Genomic DNA, 21,145 nt, shown 5'->3' on the forward strand with positions numbered 1-21,145 from the left:
TTTTTAGATTCCACATATAAGTGATATCATATAATATTTGTCTTTGTCTGGCTTACTTCACTTAGTATGATAATCTCTAGATCCACCCATGTTAGTGCAAATGGCATTATTTCATTCTTTTTTATGGCTGAGTAATATTCCATTATGTATAATGGAATACATTATACATTACATTCCATTATGTATAATGGAATATATATAATATAGGGTATATACATATTATATATATACATCACATCTTCTTTATCCATTCATCTGTTGATGGACACTTAGGTTGCTTCCATGTCTTGGCTACTGTAAATAGTGCAGCTCTGAACATAGGGGTGCATGTTTCTTTTTGAATTAGAGTTTCTGTCTTTTCTGGATATATGCCCAGGAGTAGGATTGCTGGATCGTATGGTAACTCTATTTTTAGTTTATTAAGGAACCTCCATACTCTCCATAGTGGCTGCATCAATTTACATTCCCACCAACAGTGTAGGAGCGTTCCCTTTTCTCCACATCCTCTTCAGCATTTATTATTTGTAGACCTTTTAATGATGGCCATTCTGACCATTGTTATGATACCTCATTGTAGTTTTGGTTTGCATTTCTCATTAGCAGTGTGGATATCTTTTCATGTGCCTGTTGGCCATCTGTATGTCTTTGTTGGAGAAATATTTATTTAGGTGTTCTGCCTACTTTTTGATCGGGCTGTTTGTTTTTTTGATATTGACCTGTATGAGCCGTTTGTATATTTTGGAAATTAAGCCCCTGCCAGTTGCATCATTTGCAAATATTTTCTCCCATTCTGTAGGTTATCTTTCTGTTTTGTTTATGGTCTCCTTTGCTGTGCAAATCTTGGAAGTTTGATTAGGTCAAATTTGGTTATTGTTTTTATTTCTATTGCCTTGGGAGACTGACCTAAAAAAATATTTATACGATTTATATCAGAGAATGTTTTGCCTATAATCTCTTCTAGGAGTTTTATGGTGTCATGTCTTATGTTTAAGTCTTTAAGCCATTTTGAATTTATTTTTGTGTATGGTGTGAGGGTGTGTTCTAATTCACTGATTTACTTGTGGGTGTCCAACTTTTCCAACACCACTTGCTGAAGAGACTGTCTTTTTCCCATTGTATATTTTTGCCTCCTTTGTTGAAGATTAATTGACCATAGCTGTGTGGGTTTATTTCTAGACCCTCTGTTCTGTTCCATTGATCCATATGTCTGTTTTTGTGCCAATACCAATATAGTTTTGGTATATTGGTATATATATTGGTATATATAGTTTTGGTATATTGGCATATATACCAATATAGTTTTTCTGAAGTCTGGGAGGGTTATGCCTCCAACTTTGCTCTTTCTCCTCAGGATTGCTTTGGCAGTTCTAGATCCTCTGTAGTTCCTTATATTTATATATTTTATGATTATTTTTTCTAGTTTTGTGGAAAATGCCATTGGTATTTTGATAGGGATCACATTAAATCTGTAGCTTCCATTGGGTAGTATGGCCATTTAAACAATATTAATCCTTCCAAGAGCAAGGGATATCTTTCCATTTCTTTGAATAATCTTCAGTTTCCTTTATTAATGTTTTATACTTCTCAGCATGTAAGTCTTTCACCTCGTTGGTCAGGTTTATTTCTAAATATTTTATTATTTTTTGATGTTATTTTCAAAGGGATTTTTTTTTACTTTTTCTTTCTGATATTTCATTGTTAGTGTAAAGAAATGCAAGATTTCTGTATGTTAATCCTGTATCCTGCTACCTTGCTGAATTCGTTTATCAGTTCTAGTAGTTTTTGTGTGGAGTCTTTAGGGTTTTGTATAAATCGTATCATGTCATCTGCATATAATGACAATTTTATCTCTTCCCTTCTGATTTGGATACCTTTTATTTCTTTTTCTTGTCTGATTGCTGTGGCTAGGACTTCCAATACTATGTTGAATAAAAGTGGCAAGAGTGGGCATCCTTATCTTGTTCCAGATTTTAGCAGGAAGGCTTTCAGCTTTTCAGTGTTGAGAATTATGTTGGCTGTGAGTTTGTCATAAATAGCTTTTATTATGCTGAGATATGTTTCCTCTGCACTCACTTTGGTGAGAATTTTTATCATGAATGGGCGTTGAATTTTGTCAAATAGTTTTTCTGCATCTACTGAGATGATCATGTGGTTTTTGTCTTTTGTTGATGTAGTGTATCACATTGATTGATTTGCTGAACCACTCTTACAACCCTGGGATGAATCTAACTTCATCATGATGTATGACCCTTTTTTTGTGTTGTTGGATTTGGTTTGCTAATGTTTTGTTGAAGATTTTGGCATCTATATTCGTCAAAGATACTGACCTGTAATTTTCTTTTTTGGTAGTGTCTTTGTCTGGTTTTGGTATCAAGGTGATGATAGCTTCATAGAATGACTTTGGGAGTGTTGTGTCTCCCTTAATCTTCTGGAAGAGTTTAAGAAGGATTGTTATAAGTTTTTTTATGTTTGGTAGAATTCCCCAGAGAAGCCATCCAGTCCTGGACTTTGGTCTGCAGGGAATTTTTGGTTTGGGGCTTTTATTTTCTTTTGTTTTTTTTTTTTTTTAAATTACAGATTCTATTTAAATTCCAGTGATTGGTCTGTTCAAATCATCTATTTCTTCTTTTTTTAAATTAATTAATTTATTTCTTTTTGGCTGCATTGGGTCTTTGTTGCTGCACACGGGCTTCTCATTGCGGTGGCTTCTCTTGTTACAGAGCACGGGCTCTAGGCGCGCGGGCTTCAGTAGTTGTGGCACATGGGCTCAGTAGTTGTGGCTTGTGGGATCTAGAACGCAGGCTTAGTAGTTGTGGTGCACGGGCTTAGTTGCTCCGCGGCATGTGGGATCTTTCCAGACCAGGGCTCGAACCCATGTCCCCTGCATTGGCAGGCTGATTCTTAACCACTGCACTACCAGGAAAGCCCCATCTATTTCTTTTTGATTAGTTTTGGTGGGCTGTACGTTTCTAGAAACTTGTCCATTTCCTCTAGGTTGTCCAACTTGTTGGCCTATAATTGTTCATATTTTTTCTTATGATTTTTTTGTATTTCTGCAACGTCAGTTGTTATTTTTCCCTTTCATTTCTTATTTTGTTCATTTAGGACCTCTCTCTTTTCTTCTTGGTGAGCCTGGCCAGAAGTTTATTGATTTTGTTTATCCTTTCAAAAAACCAGCTCTTGGTTTTATTCGTTTTTTCCATTGTTTGTTTTTAATCTCTCTTTTATTTATTTCCTCTCTGATCTTTACTGTTTCCTTCCTTCAGCTGACTTTAGGTTTTGCTTGTTCTTCTTTTCTAATTCTTTTAGGTGGTAGGTTAGGTTGATTATTTGAGATTTTTCTTATTTTTGAGGAGGGCCTGTATTGCTATGAACTTCCCTCTTAGGACTGGTATTGCTGCCTCCATAGATTTTGTATGGTTGTGTTTTCATTGTCATTTGTGTCGAGATATTTTTTAATTTCCTTTTTTATTGCTGACTCATTGGTTTTTTAGTAGCATGTATTTTAGTCTCCATATAATCTTTTTTTTTTTTCATTTCTCATTCTGTGGTTGATTTCTAGCTTCATACTGTGTGGTCAGAAAAGAGCCTTGAAATAATTTCTATACTCTTAAATTTGTTGAGAGTTGTTTTGTTTCCTAGTATGTGGTCTTTCCTAGAGAATGTGCACTTGAAAAGAATGTGTATTCTGGGTATTTTTGGATGTAATGTCTTGAAGATATTAATTAAATTAATTAACTGTTCTATTGTGTCATGTAGGGTCTCCGCTGCCTTATTGATTTTCTTTCTGGAAGATCTGTCCATTGATGTCAGTGGGATGTTAAAGTCTCCTACTTTTGTATTCCCATCAATTTCTCCCTTTATGTCTGTTAGTATTTGTTTTATGTATTTAGGCGCTCATATATTGGGGACATATATATTGAGTATAACGTCCTCTTCTTGTATTGATCCTTTTATGATTATATGATGTTCTTCTTTATCTTTCTTTATGGCCTTTGTTTTAAAGTCTATTTTGTCTGATATGAGTATTGCTACCCCTGCTTTCTTGTCATTTCCATTTGCCTGAAGTATCTTTTTCCATGTGTGTGTCCTTCACCCTAAAGTGAGTCCCTTATAGGCAGCATATTGTAGGCTCTCATGTTATTATCCGATCTGCCACTCTTTGTCTTTTGATTGGAGCATTTAGTCCATGACATTTGGGGTAATTACTGATATATATGTATTTATTGCCATTTTAAAGCTTATATTCCAGTTGATTTTGTATTTCTTCGCTATTCCTTTTTCTTTTTCCTGCTTAAGTTCTCTTCTTTTTGCTTTTTTGGAATCTATTGTATGTTTTTGATTTGTGGTTACCCTGGTTTTCAAGTATGCTAACCCATTACTAGATCTACTTGCTTTAGACTGGTAATCACATAATCTCAAACAAAGTCTAAAAAAAAAAAAAATCTACATTTTCTTACTTCCCTCCCCTACATTTTATCATTTTGATGTCCTATTTTACATCTTCATGTTTATGCTTTTGCTGTTTATTGTAATTATAATTGCTTTCACAAAATTTTTTGATTTTTTAAGAAAAACCTCTGTACTGGTAAGTGATCTACAATCCTTTAGTATATTTGCTTTTCCTATTTTGATTTTTTCTTTCCTATAGATTCTTATTTCTTTTCTATTTGGAGAAGACCTTTCAATATGTCTTTTAGGAAAGGTTTAGTATTGCTGTATCCTTTTAGTTTTTGCTTGTCTGAGAAATTATCTCTCCTTCTATTCTAAATGATAATCTTTCTGGGTAGATTTTCCTAGGTTGAAGGTTTTTCCCTTTCATGACTTAGAATATATCTTGCCGCTCCCTTCCACCATGCAGCATTTCTGTAGGGAATTCATCTGATAGCCTTATGGGGGATTCCCTTGTAACTGACTTTTTGTTTTTCTATATCTTAACTTCTGCCATTTTAGTTATAATATGTCTTGGTGTAGGTCTATTTGGGTTCCTCTTGTTTGGGACCCTCTGTGCTTCCTGTACCTGGATATCTATTTCTTTCTTTAGGTTTGGGAAGCTTTCAGCCATAATTTCTCCAGATAGATTTTTTATCCCCTTTTCTCTTTCTTCTCCTTCTGGGAGCCCTGTTATGCCTAGTTGACACACTTTATATTATCCCATAGGTCTCGTATGTTGTTTTCATATTTTTTTATTTGTCTTTCTGTCTGCTATTCTTATTCGGTGATTTCCATTATTCTATCTTCCAGATCATTCATTCGTTCTTCTGTATTATTTACTTTGCTATTTCTTATTGCCTTTAGCTCAATTTTCATCTCAGCATTTAAGTTGTCTAATTTTGATTGGCTCCTCTTCATAGTTTCTTGTTACAGTGATCTTCATTTCTATCAATAGCCTTTCTTAATTGCTTCTGCATTTTTATTACCTCCTTTTTGAACTCAGAGTCTAGTAGACTGGAGAGATATGTTTCATTGTTCTTTCGGGCATTTTCTCTTGTTCTTTTAATTGGGAGTAGCTCCTACCTCTTCATTTTACTTATATTTCTCTGACTGTGAATTTAGGAGAAACAGTTACCTATTGTGGTCTTGAAAAGCTGTTTTTGTACACAGGGAACATCCCTGTGTAGCCTGCATGAGTGTAATATTTTTTATGTGAGGGCTGTTTTTGATATGGATGCCTACCATATCTTTCCTCAGGGAGTGCTGGCTGTTATCCCCTTGATTGGGGGTGTGATTGGTGTTGTGGTGACCAGAGCCTGCGCTGGATGTCACACCCCTGTTGGCGGCAGGGTCGGCTCCCCAATTGTTGGAGTAGAAGCCCCTAGAATTGGTTCTACGCTGCGGTGTAAGATAAGCTGGACTGAAGCACTGTCACTGGGAAAGGAGCTACTGAGTATTCCTCTGCAGGAGCTGTTCACCAAGACATTTACTCTTTGACATTGCCTGTCACCCCTTGTGCACATTCACAAAGTACAGTATTGTTGGCCCCACCTTAGCTGTGGGAACAGGGGCCATCAAGTCCCTCAGGCGCTGTGTTCACAAAGCTGCCAGTGCAAATCCACGGAAATTGCAACACCCAGACCTGCCGTAGTTGCACACCTTAACCCGTCTAGGAGTGCTGGGAATTAGCCCATATCCCAGCCCTGCCTCCGCATGTGCACGCCCACAAAGTCCACTGCTTCTAATGCCTGACCTCCCCCAGACAAGGGAGCAACAGTAATCCACTTGCATGTCCCACAGGCACTTCACTCACAAAACTGCCAGCTGCATAAATTCACCAGAGTCACGCCCCTGCCGGCAATTGGATCAGATTTGAGCCCTGCCTGTGTGTGGGCAACTCACCAATGCTTGCTCATAGCAGCAGAGTTGTGTCCGTCATGAGCACGCTGAGAATGAGGATACTAGGATGAGGCCGTGCCCCTCCCTTTGTGTGCAAGTTGATAATGGAGCTCCTGTGACAGACCCGGGCTATGTCCTGCCCACATCCCAAGTTGTGGCCCACACCACACTACATGACCTTCAGGCTGTCTCCACACAGCCAAACCAAGTCCTTTTCTCAGATCTTTCTGTTGAAGCCCAAGTTTCAGCACCCAGCCACTGTACACACCAGCAGGAGTGTGTCTTGGGCTGAGAAGTACACCAAGGTGTCCAGGACTCTCTGTGCTGGTCTCTCTCTAGCCTACCTGCCACAAGCCAGCCGCTGCACTCTCCTCTGAGCCTCTGAAGCTTCCTTTCTGTCCCAGCTCATCTCCCAGTAGGTAAAGGAGGTTCCAGGGTGAGCGAACCTTTCCCCTTTCACAGCTCCCTCCCAGGGGCACAGGTCCCATCTCAATTCCTTTTATTTTTTTTTTCCTTTCTTCCTACCTGGTTACATGTTGATCTTTTCTTGCAGCTTTGGTTGTGTGAGATCTTCTGCTAGCGTTCAGTAGGTATTCTGTAATAACTGTTCCACATGTAATGTATTTTGATTAATTTGTGGGAAGAGATGAGCTGCATGTCCTTCTATTCCACCGTCTTGATCTCCCCTCCCTTTTTCTCTTGATGAGTCTGGCTAAAGGTTTATCAGTTTTGTTTATCTTTTCAAAGAACCAGATTTTAGTTTCATTGTTCTTTTCTATTTTTTTTAACTCTCTAATTCATTTATTTGTGCTCTGATTTATGATTTCTTTCCTTCTACTAACTTTGGGTTTTGTTTGTTCTTCTTTCTCTAGTTCCCTTAGGTGTGAGGTTAGGTTGTTTATTTGAGATTTTTGTTGTTTCCTGAGGTAAGTTTGTATCGCCGTAAATTCCCCTCTTAGAACTGTTTATGCTGTGTCCCATAGGTTTTGGATCTTTTTGTTTTCATTTGTCTCTAGGTATATTTTAATTTCCTCTATGATTTATTTCTTCAGTGATCCATTGGTTGTTTAGTAGCATATTGTTTAGCCTCCATGTGTTTGTGTTTTTTGCAGTTTTTTTTCTTGTAATTGATTTCTAGTCTCATAGTGTTGTGGTCACAAAAGATGCATGACATGATTTCACTTTTCTTAAATTTACTGAAGCTTGTTTTGTGGCCTAGCATGTGATCTACCCTGGAAAATGTTCCATGTGCACTTGAAAACAATGTTTTTTTTGCTGCTTTCGGATAGAATGCTCTGTATATATCAGTGAAATCCATTTGGTCTAATGTGTTATTTAAGGCCTATGTTTCTTTGTTGATTTTCTATCTGGATCATCTGCCCATTGTTTTAAGTGAGGTGTTAAAGTCCCCTACTATTATTGTGTTACTGTCGATGTCTCCTTTTATGTCTGTTAATATTCGACTTATATAGTTGGGTGTATATATATTTAAAATTGTTATATCTTTTTGGATTGATCCTTTGATCGTTATATGGTGTCCGTCTTTGTCCCTTTAACAGTCTTTATTTTCAAGTCTCTTTTGTCTGATATAAGTATTGCTACTCCATCTTTCTTTTATTTCCATTTGCATGGCATATTTTTTTCCATCCCCTCACTTTGATTCTGTATGTGTCTCTAGATCTGAAGTCTCTTGTAGGCAGCACATATGCAGGTCTTGTTTTTGTATCCATTCAGCCAGTCTATGTCTTTTCGTTGAGCCTTTAGCCCATTTACATTTAAGATTATTATCGGTGTGTATGTTGCGATTGCCATTTTGTTAATTGTTTTGGATTTGTTTTTGTAGGTCTTTTTTTCCCCCTTTCTTATTCTTTTGTTCTCTTGTGGATTCCTTTTTCTTTTTTGTGTGTATATCTATTATAGAATTTTGGTTTGCAGTTACCATGAGGTTTTTGTATAGCAGTCTATATATAAACACGGTTGTTTTAACTTGCTGATCTCATAATTTCAGATGTATTCTAAATACCCTGTATTTGTACTATCCTCCCCTCACAGTTACTTTTCTTTTTTTTTTTTTTTTTTGCAGTACGCGGGCCTCTCACTGTTGTGGCCTCTCCCATTGTGGAGCAGAGGCTCTGGACGCGCAGGCCCAGCAGCCATGTCTCACGGGCCCAGCCGCTGTGCGGCATGTGGGATCCTCCCGGACTGGGGCACAAAACCATGTCCCCTGCATCGGCAGGCGGACTCCCAACCATTGCGCCACCAGGGAAGCCCCACGGTTACTATTTTTGATGTCATATTTTACATCTAATTGTTTTGTGTATCCCTTAACTGCTTATTGTGGATACAGATGATTTTACTGCTTTGGTCCTTTTTTAAAAATAAATTTATTTATTTATTTTTGGCTGCATTGGGTCTTTGTTGCTGCATGCAGGCTTTCTCTAGTTGCAGCCAGCGGGGACTGCTCTTTGTTGAGGTGCACAGGCTTCTCGTGGTGTCTTCTCTTGTTGGGGTGCACGGGCTCTAGGGTGCGCGGGCTTCAGTAGTTGTGGCACATTGGCTCACGGGCTCTAGAGTGCAGGCTCAGTAGTTGTGGTACACAGGCTTAGTTGATCCATGGCATGTGGGATCTTCCCAGAGCAGGGGTCAAACCTGTGTCCGCTGCGTTGGCAGGCGGATTCTTAACCACTGTGCCATCAGGGAAGTCCCTGCTTTTGTCTTTTAACCTCCCTATTTGCTTTGTGTGTGGATGATTTCCTACCTTTACTGTATGTTTGCTTTTACCAGTGAGCTTTTTCATTTCATAATTTTCTTGTTTCTATTTGTGGCCTTTTCTTTTTCACCTAATGAAGTTCCTTTAACAACGTATCAACTGGAGACCTATTAATACGTCTTTTATTACCTGAACGTTATTGACCAGAGGCATATCAATATGTTTTTAGAGAGTGATATAATTAACATCACCATGCGAAGTTGTTAGAGCTTAAAATTGATCAGGGGTTCAATTTACAACTTATGATTGTTGTTATTCACATTTTGCTCCATTAGGTTTTTGTTCCAACCTTGTGTATGTTATAAACGCAAGTTCATTACCATAAAAATTTTTTAAATGACTCATCACAAAATTTTGAATGAAGAATTTTTCAGTGAATTTTATGCAGATACTTTCTCTGATTGTCCAAATGACATATATGCTAGTGTGTTAGAAGATGATAGTTCCTCAGAATATAGTTCTGATTCAGACAATGTGAATATTAGACTAACAAAAAGACAAAAGAAAACCTTAGTGATGGATTCTGATACGGAAAGTGAAAATGAAACTCATGGTTCTGGAAAATGCTCCTTTGCTTCTACAGAAGAGTGTATTGAAGACAACATTTCATGAAAATTAGAAGACTTTACAGGTGTGTCAGGTGTAACTATTGAATGTAATATCCTGCAAAGTGTTAGTGAAATAACAGAACTAATTTTTGGTAATGACTTTTTCGAGTTGGTCACTTCTCAAACTTGTATCACCAACAGAATGAAAAATCATATAGAAAGTATGAGAAGGCTTTAAAATGGACTGATGTAATCAATAGTTACATGAAGAAGATTCTGGGATTAATAATTTTGATGGGACAAATAAAGTCACACTGGAAAGAATATTGATCGACTGATCCCTTACGTGAAGTACATATCTTTCCAAAGATTATGATGAGAAGAAGGTTCGAACAAATGATGACATTTCTTCACTTTAACGATAAATCAGAAACTCTACTTTCTGCAGACAGAATTTCAAAAGTTAAACCTCTCTTGGATTATTTTCTACCAAAATTTCAGTCGATCTTTATACCCAAACAAGAGCTATCACTTGATGAGGCAATGATAAAGTGGAGAGGATGACTCAGATTCAAAACCTATAATTCCAGAAAACTTTAAAAATATGGAGTTTTGGTCAGGATGGTTAGCTAAAGTGAAACTGGGTATATATGCAAACTTGAAATTTACACAGGTGAAGGAAAGAAACTGCAAGAAACAATATTATCAGTCATACAACTTTATCTTGGTTCACGGCACCATATTTACCAAGACAATTATTACAACAGTGTGTCACATCTGAAATATTGTTGAAAAATAAAACCAGAGTTTGTGGGACTATAAGAGAGAATCATGGTCTACCAAACCAATTAAAGGAGAAATTTTTAAAAGTCTACAGAGGGGAGAAATGACATTCTTATGGAAGGGAGAAGTGATTCTTCTTACATGGAAAGACAAGAGGCTAGTCCACATGGTGACAGCTATTCATGAGGCCTCCACAGCATCTACAGGAAAGGAAGACAGGAGGACTGGCCATCATCAGATAACTAAGCCCACTTGTATACTAGAGTATAATAAATATATGAAAGGAGTTGACTGATCTGATCTATATCTGGCAAACTTCAATATCCTCTGGAAAACTCAAAAATGGTATAAGAAAGTGGATTTCTATTTGAGTAATTACAGTTTATTCAATGCATTTAAAGTTTATTGTAGCCTTAATGCACAGAATAAAATCACTTACAAGCAATTTTTGTCAGCAGTAGCTAGAGAATGGGTAACTGAGCATTCTGATGAATGTAGTGGTAGTCCCACACCTGCTTCTTCTTGTGGCATTTCTAAAAGAGATGCCTGCAAAGATCCACCTTGTCAACCATCAGACAAAATAAAAGAACATATTCTAGAGATAGTAATACCAACAGGACTAAAAAATAAATAAAAATGCTGCCAGAAAGTGTAAGTCTGCGCTTCCAGGGGAAAGCACAGTGAAACACAGTATATTTGTAATAGATGTTCTTTTCCCCTGCACAGAGGTTCCTGCTATATTGCCCGTCACACTCTAATGAAATATTAGAATGCTTTAGTAAGACATGTACAAAGTTTCAAAGAAATACATTAAGTGCAAAAAAAGTTGTTTGTATTTACTCAAATGAGGGTGTTTCAATATTCACTTATATAGCAAATCACTGGCCACAGGTGTTAGTTTCTGCAAAAAACCCCCCGGTCAATAATGTGTCAACATTTGTTATAAAGCTAATTTGGTGGTGCTGAACTCTTAGATTTTGCTTGTCTTTAAAGCTTTTGATTTCTCCATCAAATCTGAATGAAAGCCTTGCTGGTAGAGTATTCTTGGTTGTAGGTTTTTCCTTTTCATCACTTTAAATATATTGTGCCACTCCCTTCTGGCCTGCAGAGTTTCTGCTGAAAAATCAGCTGATAGCCTTATGGGAGTTCCCTTGTATGTTATTTATTGCTTTTCCCTTGTTGCTTTTAATATTCTCTCTTTATCTTTAATTTTCATCACTTTGATTATAGTGTATCTTAGTGTGTTCCTTTTTGGGTTTATCCTGTGTGGGACTCGCTGAGCTTACTGAATTTGGGTGATGGTTTCCTTTCCCAGGTTAGGGAAGTTTTCAGCTAGCATGTCTTCACGTATGTTCTCAGGCCCTTTCTTTCTCTCTCCTTCTTCAGGGACCTCTATAATGCAAATATTATTGCACTTGATGTTGTTCCAGAGATCTCTTAAATTGTCCTCATTTCTTTTCATTCTTTGTTCTTTTTTCTGTTCAACAGCAGTGATTTCCACTACTCTGTCTTCCAGCTCACTGATCCGTTCCTTTGTATCATTTAGTCTGCTACTGATTCCTTCTAGAGTATTTTTCATTTCAGTTATTGTATTCTTCATCTCTGTTTTGTTCTTTATATTTTTCTTTATATTTTCAATCTTAACCACTGGAGCACCAGGGAAGTCTCATAAGTAAAGTTGTCTTTTGTTTTTTGTAAAAACTTCTTACTTCTCATTCTGTGCATCCATTCTTCTCCTGAGTTCTTTGATCTTTATGATCATTACTCTGAACTCTTTCTCAGGTAGATTGCTTTTCTCCACTTCACCTAGTTCTTCTTCTGGGGTTTTATCGTGTTCTTCCATCTGCAATATATTCCTCTGCCACCTCATTTTGTCTAAGTTGGTATTTTATTTTTATGTATGTGGTGTGTTAGTTACATTTCTCAACCTTGAAGAAGTTCCCTACTCTAGGAGACGTCCTTTGCATCCCAGCATTACACTCCCCTCTTGTCACCTAAGCTGTGTGCTCTAGGGGTTCCCTGTAAGAGGGCTGTGTGGGTCCTTCTGTTGTAGAAGGCTGACTGTGTGTGTGGACTGTTAGGCTTGGTTGGCCCCTAGTCCAGTTGGTTGCCAAGCTCTGCCTTGTGTTGATGCTGCTGGCTGCTGTTTAGTGGAGCATGGTCACAAGGCGGATGATTGCAGAACCTAGGGGGCCCCAGGGTTAGTTATGGTTCACTGGTGGGTGGAGTCAGGGTCCCAAAGACCCTGGGGCCATTGCCCACCCAGTGGTGGGTAAAGCCAGATTCTGGGGCTAGTGCCAGACTACCAGAAGACAGAGCTGGCTCCTGGAGTCTGCTGCAGGGCCCAGGGATCCCTGAGCTCATTTCAGATTATTGGGGAATTTGGGGGCATTTCCTGAGACAGTTGGGTATGGGGTACACAGTGTCCCAAACCTTGCATTGGCCTGCTAGTGGGCAGGGCCAGGTCCCAGCTGATTCCAGGGTATGGTCTGGCCTGCTGTTGGTGTACTTGATCCACAGGCTACAGGATCATAGTTTTCTTGCTTCTGGTGTCTGCCTCCTCATGGGTGAGGCTGGTCTAGAGGCTAGTGCAGGCTTGTTGGTGGGAAGGGCTGGTGTCTGCCCATTGGTGGGTGGAGCTGGGCCTTGGCCCTCTGGTGGGCAGAGCTGTGTCTAGGGGCATGTTTAGAGAGAGCCGTGGGCTCAGGAAGTCTTTAGGCAGCCAGTCTGCTGATGGATAGGGCTGTGTCCCTGCCCACTTAGTTGTTTGGCCCAAGGCATCCCAGCACTGGCACCTACAGGCTGTTGGGTGGGGCCAGGTCTTGTTGCTAATGAGCCAAGATAGCAGCTGCCAGTAGCATTGTTCATACATTTGAATGTTCCCCAGTAGGTCTGCCACCAGTGTCTATGTCCCCAGGGTGAGCCACTGTCACCCCCCCCCCCACCTCTCTAGGAGACTCTCCAAGACCAGCAGGTAGGTCTGGCAGAGGCTCCTATCAAATTACTGCTTTTTCCCTGGGTCCCAGTGCACGTGAGATTTTCGTGTGCACACTTTAAAGTGAAGTCTCTATTTCCCCCAGTCCTGTGGGGCTCCTGCACTTACGCCCCGCTGACCTTCAAAACCATTATCAGTCATACAACTTTATCTTGGTTCACGGCACCATATTTACCAAGACAATTATTACAACAGTGTGTCACATCTGAAATATTGTTGAAAAATAAAACCAGAGTTTGTGGGACTATAAGAGAGAATCATGGTCTACCAAACCAATTAAAGGAGAAATTTTTAAAAGTCTACAGAGGGGAGAAATGACATTCTTATGGAAGGGAGAAGTGATTCTTCTTACATGGAAAGACAAGAGGCTAGTCCACATGGTGACAGCTATTCATGAGGCCTCCACAGCATCTACAGGAAAGGAAGACAGGAGGACTGGCCATCATCAGATAACTAAGCCCACTTGTATACTAGAGTATAATAAATATATGAAAGGAGTTGACTGATCTGATCTATATCTGGCAAACTTCAATATCCTCTGGAAAACTCAAAAATGGTATAAGAAAGTGGATTTCTATTTGAGTAATTACAGTTTATTCAATGCATTTAAAGTTTATTGTAGCCTTAATGCACAGAATAAAATCACTTACAAGCAATTTTTGTCAGCAGTAGCTAGAGAATGGGTAACTGAGCATTCTGATGAATGTAGTGGTAGTCCCACACCTGCTTCTTCTTGTGGCATTTCTAAAAGAGATGCCTGCAAAGATCCACCTTGTCAACCATCAGACAAAATAAAAGAACATATTCTAGAGATAGTAATACCAACAGGACTAAAAAATAAATAAAAATGCTGCCAGAAAGTGTAAGTCTGCGCTTCCAGGGGAAAGCACAGTGAAACACAGTATATTTGTAATAGATGTTCTTTTCCCCTGCACAGAGGTTCCTGCTATATTGCCCGTCACACTCTAATGAAATATTAGAATGCTTTAGTAAGACATGTACAAAGTTTCAAAGAAATACATTAAGTGCAAAAAAAGTTGTTTGTATTTACTCAAATGAGGGTGTTTCAATATTCACTTATATAGCAAATCACTGGCCACAGGTGTTAGTTTCTGCAAAAAACCCCCCGGTCAATAATGTGTCAACATTTGTTATAAAGCTAATTTGGTGGTGCTGAACTCTTAGATTTTGCTTGTCTTTAAAGCTTTTGATTTCTCCATCAAATCTGAATGAAAGCCTTGCTGGTAGAGTATTCTTGGTTGTAGGTTTTTCCTTTTCATCACTTTAAATATATTGTGCCACTCCCTTCTGGCCTGCAGAGTTTCTGCTGAAAAATCAGCTGATAGCCTTATGGGAGTTCCCTTGTATGTTATTTATTGCTTTTCCCTTGTTGCTTTTAATATTCTCTCTTTATCTTTAATTTTCATCACTTTGATTATAGTGTATCTTAGTGTGTTCCTTTTTGGGTTTATCCTGTGTGGGACTCGCTGAGCTTACTGAATTTGGGTGATGGTTTCCTTTCCCAGGTTAGGGAAGTTTTCAGCTAGCATGTCTTCACGTATGTTCTCAGGCCCTTTCTTTCTCTCTCCTTCTTCAGGGACCTCTATAATGCAAATATTATTGCACTTGATGTTGTTCCAGAGATCTCTTAAATTGTCCTCATTTCTTTTCATTCTTTGTTCTTTTTTCTGTTCAACAGCAGTGATTTCCACTACTCTGTCTTCCAGCTCACTGATCCGTTCCTTTGTATCATTTAGTCTGCTACTGATTCCTTCTAGAGTATTTTTCATTTCAGTTATTGTATTCTTCATCTCTGTTTTGTTCTTTATATTTTTCTTTATATTTTCAATCTTAACCACTGGAGCACCAGGGAAGTCTCATAAGTAAAGTTGTCTTTTGTTTTTTGTAAAAACTTCTTACTTCTCATTCTGTGCATCCATTCTTCTCCTGAGTTCTTTGATCTTTATGATCATTACTCTGAACTCTTTCTCAGGTAGATTGCTTTTCTCCACTTCACCTAGTTCTTCTTCTGGGGTTTTATCGTGTTCTTCCATCTGCAATATATTCCTCTGCCACCTCATTTTGTCTAAGTTGGTATTTTATTTTTATGTATGTGGTGTGTTAGTTACATTTCTCAACCTTGAAGAAGTTCCCTACTCTAGGAGACGTCCTTTGCATCCCAGCATTACACTCCCCTCTTGTCACCTAAGCTGTGTGCTCTAGGGGTTCCCTGTAAGAGGGCTGTGTGGGTCCTTCTGTTGTAGAAGGCTGACTGTGTGTGTGGACTGTTAGGCTTGGTTGGCCCCTAGTCCAGTTGGTTGCCAAGCTCTGCCTTGTGTTGATGCTGCTGGCTGCTGTTTAGTGGAGCATGGTCACAAGGCGGATGATTGCAGAACCTAGGGGGCCCCAGGGTTAGTTATGGTTCACTGGTGGGTGGAGTCAGGGTCCCAAAGACCCTGGGGCCATTGCCCACCCAGTGGTGGGTAAAGCCAGATTCTGGGGCTAGTGCCAGACTACCAGAAGACAGAGCTGGCTCCTGGAGTCTGCTGCAGGGCCCAGGGATCCCTGAGCTCATTTCAGATTATTGGGGAATTTGGGGGCATTTCCTGAGACAGTTGGGTATGGGGTACACAGTGTCCCAAACCTTGCATTGGCCTGCTAGTGGGCAGGGCCAGGTCCCAGCTGATTCCAGGGTATGGTCTGGCCTGCTGTTGGTGTACTTGATCCACAGGCTACAGGATCATAGTTTTCTTGCTTCTGGTGTCTGCCTCCTCATGGGTGAGGCTGGTCTAGAGGCTAGTGCAGGCTTGTTGGTGGGAAGGGCTGGTGTCTGCCCATTGGTGGGTGGAGCTGGGCCTTGGCCCTCTGGTGGGCAGAGCTGTGTCTAGGGGCATGTTTAGAGAGAGCCGTGGGCTCAGGAAGTCTTTAGGCAGCCAGTCTGCTGATGGATAGGGCTGTGTCCCTGCCCACTTAGTTGTTTGGCCCAAGGCATCCCAGCACTGGCACCTACAGGCTGTTGGGTGGGGCCAGGTCTTGTTGCTAATGAGCCAAGATAGCAGCTGCCAGTAGCATTGTTCATACATTTGAATGTTCCCCAGTAGGTCTGCCACCAGTGTCTATGTCCCCAGGGTGAGCCACTGTCACCCCCCCCCCCACCTCTCTAGGAGACTCTCCAAGACCAGCAGGTAGGTCTGGCAGAGGCTCCTATCAAATTACTGCTTTTTCCCTGGGTCCCAGTGCACGTGAGATTTTCGTGTGCACACTTTAAAGTGAAGTCTCTATTTCCCCCAGTCCTGTGGGGCTCCTGCAATTAAGCCCCGCTGGCCTTCAAAACCAAATGCTCTGGGGGCTCTTCTTCCCAGTGCCTTACTCCTGGCCTAGGTAGTCTGACGTGGAGCTCAGAACTCTCACTCCTTTGGGAGAACCTCTGCAATATGATTATTCTCCAGTTTGTTGGTTGCCCTCCTAGAGCTATGGGATTTTTTTTCTTTTCTTTTTTTTCTGCAATGCACGCCTTGTGGGATCTTAGTTCCCCAACGAGGGATTGGCTTTAGTAAGACATGTACAAAGTTTCAAAGAAATACATTAAGTGCAAAAAAAGTTGTTTGTATTTACTCAAATGAGGGTGTTTCAATATTCACTTATATAGCAAATCACTGGCCACAGGTGTTAGTTTCTGCAAAAAACCCCCCGGTCAATAATGTGTCAACATTTGTTATAAAGCTAATTTGGTGGTGCTGAACTCTTAGATTTTGCTTGTCTTTAAAGCTTTTGATTTCTCCATCAAATCTGAATGAAAGCCTTGCTGGCAGTGAAAGTGCAGAGTCCTAACCACTGGACCACCAGGGAATTCCCTGGGCTATGGGATTTGATTATATCACGAGTCTGCCCCTCCTGTCAGTCTTGTTGTAGTTCCTTCTTTATATCTTTAGTTGTAGAAGATCTTTTCTAGTAGGTTCCAGTCTTTTTCATTGATGGTTCTTCTGCAGATAGTTGTGATTTTGGTGTGCTCATGAGAGGAGGTGAGCTCGGGGTCTTTCTGCTTTGCCATCTTGGCTACTCTCCCCTCTTAGCTCTTTTATATTCTTATTTTTTGTCCACATATGTTAGTCTCTTATTATTAATGTGTTTCTATCTATTACCCCTTGCATTATCTGTAGTTTATATTTGTTGTCACTATGTTGCTTGATGAATAAATAATCCTTTTGTATCTTACTTATAAATTGTAACTTTTAGCTTTGTAAAGTGTCCTCCTTTGTCAGATTTAATTATTTTGTTCTCTGAATTCTATTTTGTCTGATATCTGGCTTTCTGTTCCTGTTTTCTTATTGTTTTCAGTTGCTTGATGTATCTTTGCCCATCCCTTTACTTTTAGTCTTTTTGCATCATGATGTTTTAGGTATTTTTCTTGAATTGGGTTTTGCTTTATGAGCCAGTTTGAAAATCTTTTTCTTTAAATAGGCAGTTAAAACCCACTTGTATCTATTGCTATGACTGATAAGTTTATTCTCAACTCTGTTATATTATATTTTTGTAAATAGTATTTGATTTAGTTGTTTTTACTCTATTTCTCTGTATAGTGTCTTCTTTGCTTTTCATTTTAATATCTTTTAGTATATAGGAAGGTTTGTATTTTTGTTCCAGTGGCTACTTTTGTAAACTAGAAAAAAAGAAGAGCAAATTAAACCCAAAGTAGAAGGAACAAAGTATAAAGGATGAAGCAAAAATCAATGGTACTTTGAAAAAAATCAATGAACCTCTAGCTGGACTGATCAAGAAAAAAAGGAGAGAAGATACAAATTACCAGTATCAGAAATAAAAGAGAGGACATCACTTCAAATCCCTCAGACATTAAAAAGGATAATAAGGGAATATCATGAGCAATGTTTTGCCAATAAATTCCACAACATGAAATTGACAAATTGTTTGAAAAACACAAATTACAAAAACTTAAGAAGAAACAGAAAACCAGAATAACCCTATATCTATGAAAGAAATTTTAAACCAATGATTTTAAAACCTTCCCACAAAAAAAAACACACGAGTCCCAGAAGGTGAATTCTATCGAACATTTAAGAAAGAAATAATACTAGTCCTATACCAAATCTTTCAGGAAAGAGTGGTCGAGGTTGCCAAAGAAGGTCAAAATCACCTTGATGTCAAAACCACAGACACTAAAATAAAACTACAGATCAATATCTTTCATGAATTTAGATGAGAAAGTCCTTAATACAATATTAGTAAATTGCTTCCAACAAAATATAAAAAGAGAAATACACCATAACTAAATGGAGTTTATACTTCATTAAAATTAATTGAGTCAGTATTTTATAGTCACACTTAATTTCTCATTCAAAGTAACTCCTTCACACAACTTCTTTAACAGATTTGACTCTTAACTTCATTCCACTATTTTTAAATATCGAATCCACTCTCCAGAAAATAAAGATTTGCCATCATTTAGGATTTCCAAAATAATTTGCCAAAGTCATTGGACCCCAGATTAAGAAATCCCTGCAGTTCTAACCCTGCCTCCAAAGTCAACTGATATATTGAAATCCCAGTGAGGAAAACTTACCCTTGATCATGGACTAGAATGGTTCTGTGTAGATGCAAAGAAAGTTACCATTTGGGGCTGAAAACTTGTGATTCATTTAACTTATTTTTGAACTTAAATCTATATTTAATTTCCTTCTATTTTATTAGGCATAACTTAATTCATACAGTGTTACGCTTGCTCATAAACGTAAATTTAAATTTTTTCTTTCAACTCAACATCACTGAATTCACCATTCATTTCTGTTACAACTCTAGAATACTTTCCTTATTCATTCTTATTGTTTTCAGCTTTATTCATTCTTCAGATTGTATCTACATTTATCTGAAGAAACTAAAAGTAAGCATATTACCATAATAGTGTGGGACTTAAAATTAGATCTCCTGCAAACTCTTATTTAAAAAGTGGGTATTGGGGCTTCCCTGGTGGCGCAGTGGTTGAGAATCCGCCTGCCAATGCAGGGGACACGGGTTCGCGCCCCGGTCCGGGAAGATCCCATATGCCGCGGAGCGGCTGGGCCCGTGAGCCATGGCCGCTGAGCCTGCGCGTCTGGAGCCTGTGCTCCGCAAAGGGAGAGGCCACAACAGTGAGAGGCCCGCGTACAGCAAAAAAAAAAATAAATAAAATAAATTAAAAAATAAAAAAAAAATAAAAAAATTAAAAGTGGGTATTTTAAAGCATTATTTTCTTAACCTGGTTGTTTGGTTCAAGGATAGACTTCAGTGCTAGATTTGCCCTAATGGTAGATCATTAACATCTTTTTCTTGTTGATGGAAAAAAGAGAAGTGACATTTTAACCAGACTTTGTTCATCAAAAATATTATTTTTACTCTTTGCTCTTAGTGCCAAAAAACATTTTCTCACACAGATGTTTGTGTCTTCTTGCCATCTAAAATTTCCAGTAAGTGACTTGTTAATATAGCGGTTTATTCATAAACTTTAAACTTGGTGTTCCTTGATATTTATTTATTTGTTTTATAATCACTAAATTGGGGAAAAAATTTATACTCTGACAAGATCCTAAAAGAACGTTAACGCACTTCACAAAGATATACACTACCACTTGTCTTAAGTAAAGAAATCAGAGTAAAAAGAAAATAAGAGGAAAGAAAGATACAACTATGGCTAAAATTTTGTATGCCGTGAAGGCCAGCATACTTCATTTGGAGCTAGGCCCCAAATCTGGCTCTTGACTTTATAGCCCCCAACATAAGGCTGCCAGATAAAATACAGGATGGCCAGTTGAATTTGTTTCAGATGAACAACAAATAGTTTTTAGTATAAATATGCCCTGTACTCTTATTTGCTAAATCCAACAACCCTGCCACAGAGAGTACAATGCAGGCATTCTAACTAAGTGACCTGGCTAAGCAGCCTCACCTAAAATTTAAAGGTTTCCTATTTCATTCCTGAACCCCAGAAGGTCTCTCACTCCGATGATATGAAGACTTGTGCCATAAAACTCAAAGTGCTCATTAGTGTTTTCTACTATAAGTACAGATGACTTTATGGCCCTTAACTTTTATTTTGAGATTTGCATTTTTTCTGATGTACTTGGGGAAAAATTCTTAATCAGATATTCAAATTGTTATGGCTTATCTCGTTTCCTGCTAAATATTCTGACTTTTTGACGAGCATGAAAATAACCCTGTCCTGAGAGAATACATCATCTGCATCAGAGGTTGCATGGGGAATTTGAGCTCTTAAACCATATCCTTCCTACACTAACAGACATCACATGTAGCACACTCTTCTGAAGGGGAGAACAAACCACATGGAGTGTAGCAGTGACCATTTCCCTTCTCTGCATTGCACCTTGTCCCTTTTACTCTACATACCGATGACAAGCTTTACAAGATTTTGGGATTTGTGGCTGGACTGCACAGCAATGTTGCCATTTCATCTGCATTCTGACAATGCCCTAAAGCCTTGGGTATACATAAATAATTGGTGTGTTTGTAGTTTCATATATATATATATGAGAATATGAACATATCAGAGTGGTTTGGTCCTCAGAGGGGTTTTCCTGGGTCTAATACTTTCATCATTATGTTCATTCTTGCTTGTAGAAATGCTGACATGCTCATTCTTTTTTCAAACTGGCCCCTTGGTGTTTCTGCCCTAGACATTGCCCTTTCAGCAACTAACCTTCCTCTGAA

The 21,145-nt window shown here is 38.9% G+C and overlaps 1 protein-coding gene across 2 annotated transcripts in view; it reads left to right on the forward strand.

Annotated features, from left to right (window-relative positions):
- KLHL20 (kelch like family member 20) overlaps positions 1–21,145 on the forward strand; it is a 72,886-nt gene that overhangs the window by 21,947 nt on the left and 29,794 nt on the right. The gene's annotated exons all lie outside the window — the stretch shown is intronic.

The sequence above is a fragment of the Physeter macrocephalus genome, chromosome 4 (assembly GCF_002837175.3).
Source record: "Physeter macrocephalus isolate SW-GA chromosome 4, ASM283717v5, whole genome shotgun sequence".
Taxonomy (NCBI): Eukaryota; Metazoa; Chordata; class Mammalia; order Artiodactyla; family Physeteridae; genus Physeter; species Physeter macrocephalus.